This window comes from Hylobates moloch, unplaced genomic scaffold (genome assembly GCF_009828535.3).
Source record: "Hylobates moloch isolate HMO894 unplaced genomic scaffold, HMol_V3 SCAFFOLD_1, whole genome shotgun sequence".
Taxonomy (NCBI): Eukaryota; Metazoa; Chordata; class Mammalia; order Primates; family Hylobatidae; genus Hylobates; species Hylobates moloch.
In genome coordinates this window covers 81,296,975-81,304,716 of record NW_026652276.1, presented here as the reverse complement: position 1 = coordinate 81,304,716, position 7,742 = coordinate 81,296,975, and the positions used below count along the sequence as shown (strand labels likewise).

Below are 7,742 nucleotides of genomic sequence, written 5' to 3'. Positions count from 1 at the left end.
GCACTCCAGCCTGCGTGACAAAGCAAGACCCTAACTCAAAAATGCATTAATAAATAAATACATATAAAATAAAATAAAAAAAAAAAAAGAAGTGAGGAAGGTCTGAGTTAAGGCCAAAGTGGGGAGTATTTAGAAGGGGAAGTGGTGGATTGGAAAAGCTGTTATGGAGATTACACATTTCATGGTTTCTACAGTAGCTAATTGAGAGGCCAGTGGGGAGAGGTGAAAAAGAGGCAAGTGTTCATACTCAAGTTTCTGATTAGGAAAATTATTTGGAGGATGGGGCTATTCACTCCCTCCTCCTATAAAAAGTGAATAGAGAGGCATAGGTTTGTGGGGGAAGCATAAAGATGTGGATCCAAATATTACCTATGAGTAAAATAATCTTTGTGTTTTTAGAGATATGAATATCTTAAAGCAAAAATCTAATGCAATTGTGCTACTCAAATCACAGTTTGGATCCAGGCGCTGTAATCTTTCCTCACCCTCTGTCCAGTAGATTAATCACCATTCTCGATTTAGGAATGCTTTAAAGATGCTTGTTATTTGGAACATATTTGAGAAAGTGACAGGAACGTGGTAAACAAGCTGCCTTAAACAGAGACTGTACCTAGACCTAGAGTGTAATATCAACTTGTCAAGTATATCTTCTGCAAGTTTGCTTTTTGAAAACCTAGCACAGGCCGGGCGCGGTGGCTCACGCCTGTAATCCCAGCACTTTGGGAGGCCGAGGCGGGCGGATCACGAGGTCAGGAGATCGAGACCATCCTGGCTAATGCGGTGAAACCCCATCTCTACTAAAAATATAAAAAAATTAGCCGGGCGTAGTGGCGGGCGCCTGTAGTCCCAGCTACTCGGGAGGCTGAGGCAGGAGAATGGCGTGAACCTGGGAGGCGGAGCTTGCAGTGAGCCGAGATCGCGCCACTGCACTCCAGCCTGGGCGACAAAGCGAGACTCTGTCTCAAAAACAAAAAAACAAAAACAAAAAAAAACCTAGCACAAAGTAGATCATGAGTAAAACGTGATTGCTGATAATTACATGGAGAAATGTGAATAAATGACTCTTTAAACCCTGTAAACTAAACTCGGCTTAAAATAGGTGGTTTGAACATTTGGGAAACATTAGTTTTCCCTGAAATCCAATCCTTGCAAAGCAATAATGACAAGAGGTGGATAAAGCGGACTGACGGAAAAGGGCGTCTTACCGGTCCCCTCTAATCACACCATCCCCCCCTCTTTTAAAAACATTTTCTTCTCAGATAACCAAGTTAAATCTAGCTCAAATGAACCTTTTTAGTTTTTGAGGAGGGCCATAATAGTAGTAAACACCAAAATGAAAGGGGATCTGGGCTTCAAAATACTAACAGTTCCATTTCCTAGCCAGTCGTCTCCCGGGCTGAATGTGCCGCCGTCCCAGATCTCAGCGGCGGCCGGAGAGCGCAGAGGTAGGGAGGGAAAAAGGAGGCGTCGGCGGGGCGCGAGCGACCAGGGCGCTAAGTTCCGCCTCACAGTGCTGCCGGAGACAGGAGACGCCGGGCCGCCCGCGCCGTCTGTCCCAAGCGCTCCTCCTGGACATCCGCCTGACTCCCCGTCGTCTCCAATTGGCCGTCGGGGAACGGAAGCCGAAGCAGACCAGTGAACCCGGAAGTGCTTCGCGGCGGAGGCCCGGGCAACTCTTTTGAATGGAATCGGGCTGATTCATCGCCGGTTTGCAGAGTCAGAACCGCGTCGGGTTTGCGCCGCTGCTGCTGTTGCCTCTGTCTTCGCGTCACCGCAGAGGCAAGACAAGGGTCCAGATCGTGGCATCCGGCTCCCGCCCGTCTTCAGGTAAGACCCAGAAGGCAGGCCTGGGAGGTCCGGGGAGGCAGCCTTGCTAGGCCGCCGCCAGCCCCGTGCTTTCCTGAGTCACGTTGCCCAGCTGAGTTGCCACAGGAGGCCTGGGCCGCGAGGGAGGAGGCCGGGCTCCTTCATTCTGTTCGCCTGCTCTCAGGGATCTCTGGCAGGGTCAGGTCTGGATGTTGTCTCCTTTCTCCATTCTTTTCTGCTTGGCCGAATTCACATCATGGGAACCTCTTCCCTCTACATAGAGAGAATCCTTGTTTATGGCCTGTTTGTCTGTGCTCTGTCCATAGTTGTTCCTGTCTTGAAAAACTTCAAAGCAGACTGGGGAAACAAGGGAGAGAGAGTAGAATTAACTTTCCCATTGAATACGTTTGTTTTATCTTTTGTCCTTCCTGTAAGCCTTGACCCTTTTTCTGTTGGTGTTAGATTTTCAACTCCCTCCAAAAAATAAACAAAAGTCCTGCAGATACACTGCTTTTGGACCTTGAATATCTTAAAAACAAAGTGTTCTACTATGCCTGTTAACTTACTTTCAATATTATACTAATTGAGTAATTGTTGGTGAATTGATTACATTTCTCTTTTTAAGTAAAGTAGAAATCTGCTACCGTATGTTACATCTTGCAACTTAATTTTCCTGGGGATGTAGCTCTGTGTCTGTCAAAAGAAAAAGAATGTAAACTTTTGAGTCTATAAACCTAGTGACTGAACGAAAAATTCTCGAGAAAATAAATGGTAATATAAGTTGATAAAAATTTTATGGAAAGGCAGGGGAAAGGGTTTAAAAATTAGCATAAAATAGAGTTATAGTGTGAAAGTGATTTTGTTCCACTGGTCACAAGTGTGTTTTTAGTGCTACTGACTTAACGTGTTTGAGAAAAGCGGCAAGACATGCATTGATACTGTTGAAATAACAAAAACATGAACACAGTTTTAGTGGAGATGATTAATATAATAGTGGCCTTCCTGTCACGTAAGGCTACCTACCAGCTGACTCATTTGAAGTTTAGAGGTTAAGATATATAGTGGTTCTGAATTAACTACAGTTAAGGTGTGTTTAGTGAAGTGCTATTTAGTGAAAAAGGCTAAATGTTGTGTTGAATTTGTCCCTAAATCTTGCCAAGGGAAGAAAGTTTTCAAGTTGCGATCTTTTATTGATGTTTCACCTGTTGACTTTGGGAGTTTTTTTTTTTTTTTTTTTTCAGCCTACAGTGCTTGGTAAATAATATATTGCCATTTTAATTTAGGCCGGGTGGGGTGGCTCATGCTTGTAATCCCAGCACTTTGGGAGGCTGAGGTGGGCGGATCATGAGGTGATCCAGCCTGGCCAAGACTACCCTGGCTAACACAGTGAAACCCCGTCTCTACTAAAAGTACAAAAAAATCAGCCGGGCATGGTGGCACGTGCCTGTATTCCCAGCTACTTCAGGAGGCTGGAGATGGAACCTGGGAGGTGGAGGTTGCAGTGAGCCAAGATCGCACAACTGCACTCCAGCTTGGGCAAGAGAGTGAGACTTTGTCTCAAAAAAAAAAAAAAGCTGAATTTTAATCTGTTTGACATGGGTTCATCTTATTTTTATACTGGCCATGTAAACCATGTGCTTGTTAATATATAGTTTGTGAACCATATGTATGAAAATCAATAAATATTATTGCTGTTATTGTTATTATCTTAGAAGTGGAAGATATTATTTAACCTAGTCCTCTTATTTCAGTAACAAGAAGCAATTGTGCTTTTTTAATTTTCAATTTTGTAGTAATGTTCATTTAATAATTCAGTGTCCACCTGTGAAAGCCTTGCCTGAATATCCATGCATGTGATTTCTTGCTCGGAAACTTGTCATATTCCCTGTTTGTTGCGGTCATTTTGACATTTCATATTCTGCTTTGCGCGTGATACTTTGGTGACCTTATTTGTGAAATGGGAGAACTGGATTAAATAATCTCTTCTAGTTCTAAAATGATAATAATAACAATTATAACAAGAATAGCAATGACAACATTTATTGAGTACCTTGGATGTTCCAGGCACTATAAATTGCTTTGGACATATTTTTACAACAGACTTGCAAAGTGGGTATTATCCCCACTTTATAAATGAGGTCTAGAGTCTAGAAGAGGGTAAAAATTAGTGTCATATAGTGAGTAGGTGGTGAAGCCAGGATTCAAATTGAGGTCAACTGGTTAAAGAGCCTTTTTCACTTTACACTGCTGTCCTTTCCCTTTACATATTTTTTATGGCTTTGTGTCAAGCTTCTTCTACCCACCTCCCCCGATAGATTATAAATTCAGTGCATGCCACTAAATTTCTTGAGTCAGCCCTCCATATCTGTGGGTTCCGCATCTGTAGATTCAACCAACTACAACTTGAAAATATTTGGAAAAAAGTTGCATCTAGGCCAGGCGTGGTGGCTCACCCCTATAATCCCAGCACTTTGGGAGGCTGAGGCAGGCGGATCACCTGAGGTCAGGAGTTCCAGTCTGGCCAGCATGGCGAAACCCCTTCTCTACTAAAAATACAAAAATGCAAAAATTAGCCAGGCATGGTTGGCGTGTGCCTGTAATCCCAGCTACTGGAGAAGCTGAGGAAGGAGAATCGTTTGAACTTTGGAAGCAGAGGTTTCAGTGAGCTGAGATTGCGACACTACACTCCAGCCTGGGCAACGGAGCGAGACTCTGTCTCAAAAAAGGAAAAAAAAATTGCATCTATATTGAACATGTATAGACTTTTTTTTCATTATTCCCTAAGCAATATAGTGTAACTATTTGTATTGTATTTAATTGTATTAGTTATTATAAGTAATCTAAAAATGATTTTAAAGTATATAGGAGGATGTGCATAGGTTATATGCAAATAGGGTACTATGCCATTTTATATCAGAAACTTGTGTATCCATGATTTTGATATCCTGGAACCAATTCCCTACAGATACAGATGGATGACTTACTCAAATGCTGAAATTAGGAGACTCCATAATAGATTATTTATGATGAGTCTGTTCTCACTCTTCTTCCTTTTTTTTTTTTTGAGATGAAACCTTGCTATGTTGCCCAGGCTGGAGTGCAGTGGCACGGTCTTGGCTCACTGCAGCCTCTGCCTCCCAGGTTCAAGCCATTCTGCCTGCCTCAGCCTGCCTAGCTGCGATTACAGGTGCCTGCCATCATGCCCGGCTAGTTTTTATATATTTAGTAGAGACCAGGTTTCGCCATGTTGGCCAGGCTGGTCTCAAACGCCTGACCTCAGGTGATCCAACCGCCTCGGCCCCCCAAAGTGCTGGGATTACAGGTGTGAGCTACTGTGCCCAGCCACCATTCTCACTCTTCTAAGTTGCGGAAATCTTGCTTTCAAAATCCTATTTATATAATTAAATTTAATGTTGACTCACTCAAGATCTGCCACTGGAAAAAAGTCCTTAAGAAAGTGAGAATATGAAGTTTTAACTACTTTGCACAAATCATGAAACAGCGGAATTAGAAATACAGTAAGATAACAAATATGGAGTAGCTTAAAAAGGATTGAGCATCAGTCTGAAAAGTATTTTTTTTTTTTTTGAGATGGAGTATCGTTTTGTCACCCAAGCTGGAGTGCGGTGGCGTGATCTCGGCTCACTGTAACTTCCACCTTCTGGGTTCAAGTGATTCTGCTGCCTCAGCCTCCTGAGTAGCTGGGATTACAGGCACCCGTCACCACGCCCAGCTAATTTTTGTGTTTTCAGTAGAGACGGGGTTTTGCCACGTTGGCCAGGCTGGTCTTGAACCCCTGACCTCAAGTGATCTGCCCACCTCAGCCTCCCAAAGTGCTGGGATTACAGGCATGAGCCACTGCACCTGGCCAAAAATTGATTTATTTTAAATCCAGCGTGGACATGATCTGGCAATATCAGGTTCTAATCAGACATAAAGTGAGACAGAAAAAGTGGAAAGTAATCAACTTTTGAAAGTACTGATACCTTTTTTGTACTATTTTTACCAATTAGGATTCTAAATATTACTGTATGTATGACATTATGTTAGGTATAAACACTTTATTCATATTGTCTGATAATATTTTCCATAAAGTTAATTATACCATGAATGAGCTTTTGAGTCTTCTGCTTTTTGATAGCTGTAAAAACTTGGTTTAGATCCATCGACCTTTTTATTGCTTTTATTTCTAAGAATTGAAAGTGTTCCCTTTTATGTTAAGTATAACACATTCACTTTGTGAGTCTCTCTGCTAAATTCTGTGAAATGCAAGTCCCTATCTCCAGTGTGATTTAGTAATGTGAAATATGCCCAGCATTTTGAAACCCAATAAGTGGCAAACTATGTGAGGAAGAAGGATCTGTGTTGGTAGCCATGCTCAGGATGGGGTTGCTGATGACAGTAGCTAGTGTTTATTATATGCTTACTATATGATAAGCATTGTGTTAAATGTTTTTTTGTGTGTCCATTGTTTTTGTTAATCTTCTAAACGGCTCTGTGAGATCTCTATTTTGCAGATGAGAAAACTGAGGAGGAGGGAGGTAATTTACTCAAGGACATAGAACTTGTGTTAGAGCCAGTATTTGAATCTGGCACTCTGACTGTAGAGTCATAGTACTTGACTCTCATGTACCAGGCAAAATAGTCATCGCCATTTACCATCTAGGCCCAGTAGACCATAAAAGGATAGTGAAAAAACAACTGTATTAGAAATGTTAGTAAAGCTTAAACATAGCAAATACAAATTTTTATTTTAATTAATTAATTAATTTATTTATTTTTGAGATGGAGTCTTGCTGTGTCGCCCAGGCTGGAGTGCAGTGGTACCACCTTGGCTCACTGCAACCTCCACTGCTGAGGTTCAAGCGGTCCTCCTACCTCAGCCTCCCCAGTAGCTGGGATTACAGGTGCATGCCACTATGTCTGGCTAATTTTTGTATTTTTAGTAGAGACAGAGTTTTGCTGTGTTGGCCAGGCTGGTCTCAAGCTTCTGACCTCAAGTGATCTACCTGCGTTGGCCTCCCAAATTGCTGGGATTACAGGCATGAGCCACCACACCCAGCCTAAATACAAGTGTTTATTCTATATTTTCTTGGTTTTGAAGGTACGTATATCTTCATATATCATCCTTTGAATAGGCATCATGGTTTGAATGAACTGCTCATCAGCCATCATGCATGAACCTAGAACATACTTGTCTTGTATAGATCAGTTCTGTATTTCAAATACATTTCTAGTAGGCTCTAGCTTATTACTTCTGGTTCTTGTATTTTTCATCCTGTACGTGTGTATGTGAAAATATGCATCACATAAAATTTACTATTCTAACTTTCTGGTGTACAGTTTAGTGGCATTAAGTATATTCACAGTGTTATGTAACTGTCACCACCATCCATATCCAGAATTTTTTTCATCCTCCCAATTGCAATGTTTTTGAAAACTTTGAGAGCTCATAATTTTGTTGAAGATAGGATGGCCATCTTTCCTTCATAATTGCAAAAACATTTATATTTTTAGATTTATAGGCACCATTTAGAATTAGTCCAATGATTTTTAAAATTTCTACATTATCCATTTCCTTTTATTCACATTTGTGTACACTTTAGCATTTTTCCATGTATGAACTGTATCAACATCATAAGACATCCAAAGATACGTCACACATCTCTTTAGAAAACAGGTTCTTATTGCAAAATTTTGTGTGATGGAGTCCTTTCTTGTTGAATAAGTAACTGAGTAAGAATGTCACTTTTTTGATTTTAGAAATATATTGTTCACTCATTGACCCTTTAAAAAATAATCTATTGAGGGGAAATTCACATAATATAAAACTAACCATTTTAAAGTGAACAGTTTAGTATCATTTTGTCCATTCACAGTGTGCCATTACCACCTCAATTTAGTTCCAGAACATTTCTGTCATTCCAAGGTAAAAA

At 41.0% G+C, this 7,742-nt stretch overlaps 1 protein-coding gene across 1 annotated transcript in view; it reads left to right on the top strand.

Annotated features, from left to right (window-relative positions):
- Positions 1–1,631: 1,631 nt before the first annotated feature.
- The window catches only part of PSMD14 (proteasome 26S subunit, non-ATPase 14), a 102,917-nt gene continuing 96,806 nt past the window's right edge, over positions 1,632–7,742 (top strand). The window contains exon 1 of the mRNA XM_032755574.2: positions 1,632–1,827. The gene's annotated coding sequence lies outside the window, so the exon portion shown is untranslated. The remainder of the gene's footprint in view (positions 1,828–7,742) is intronic.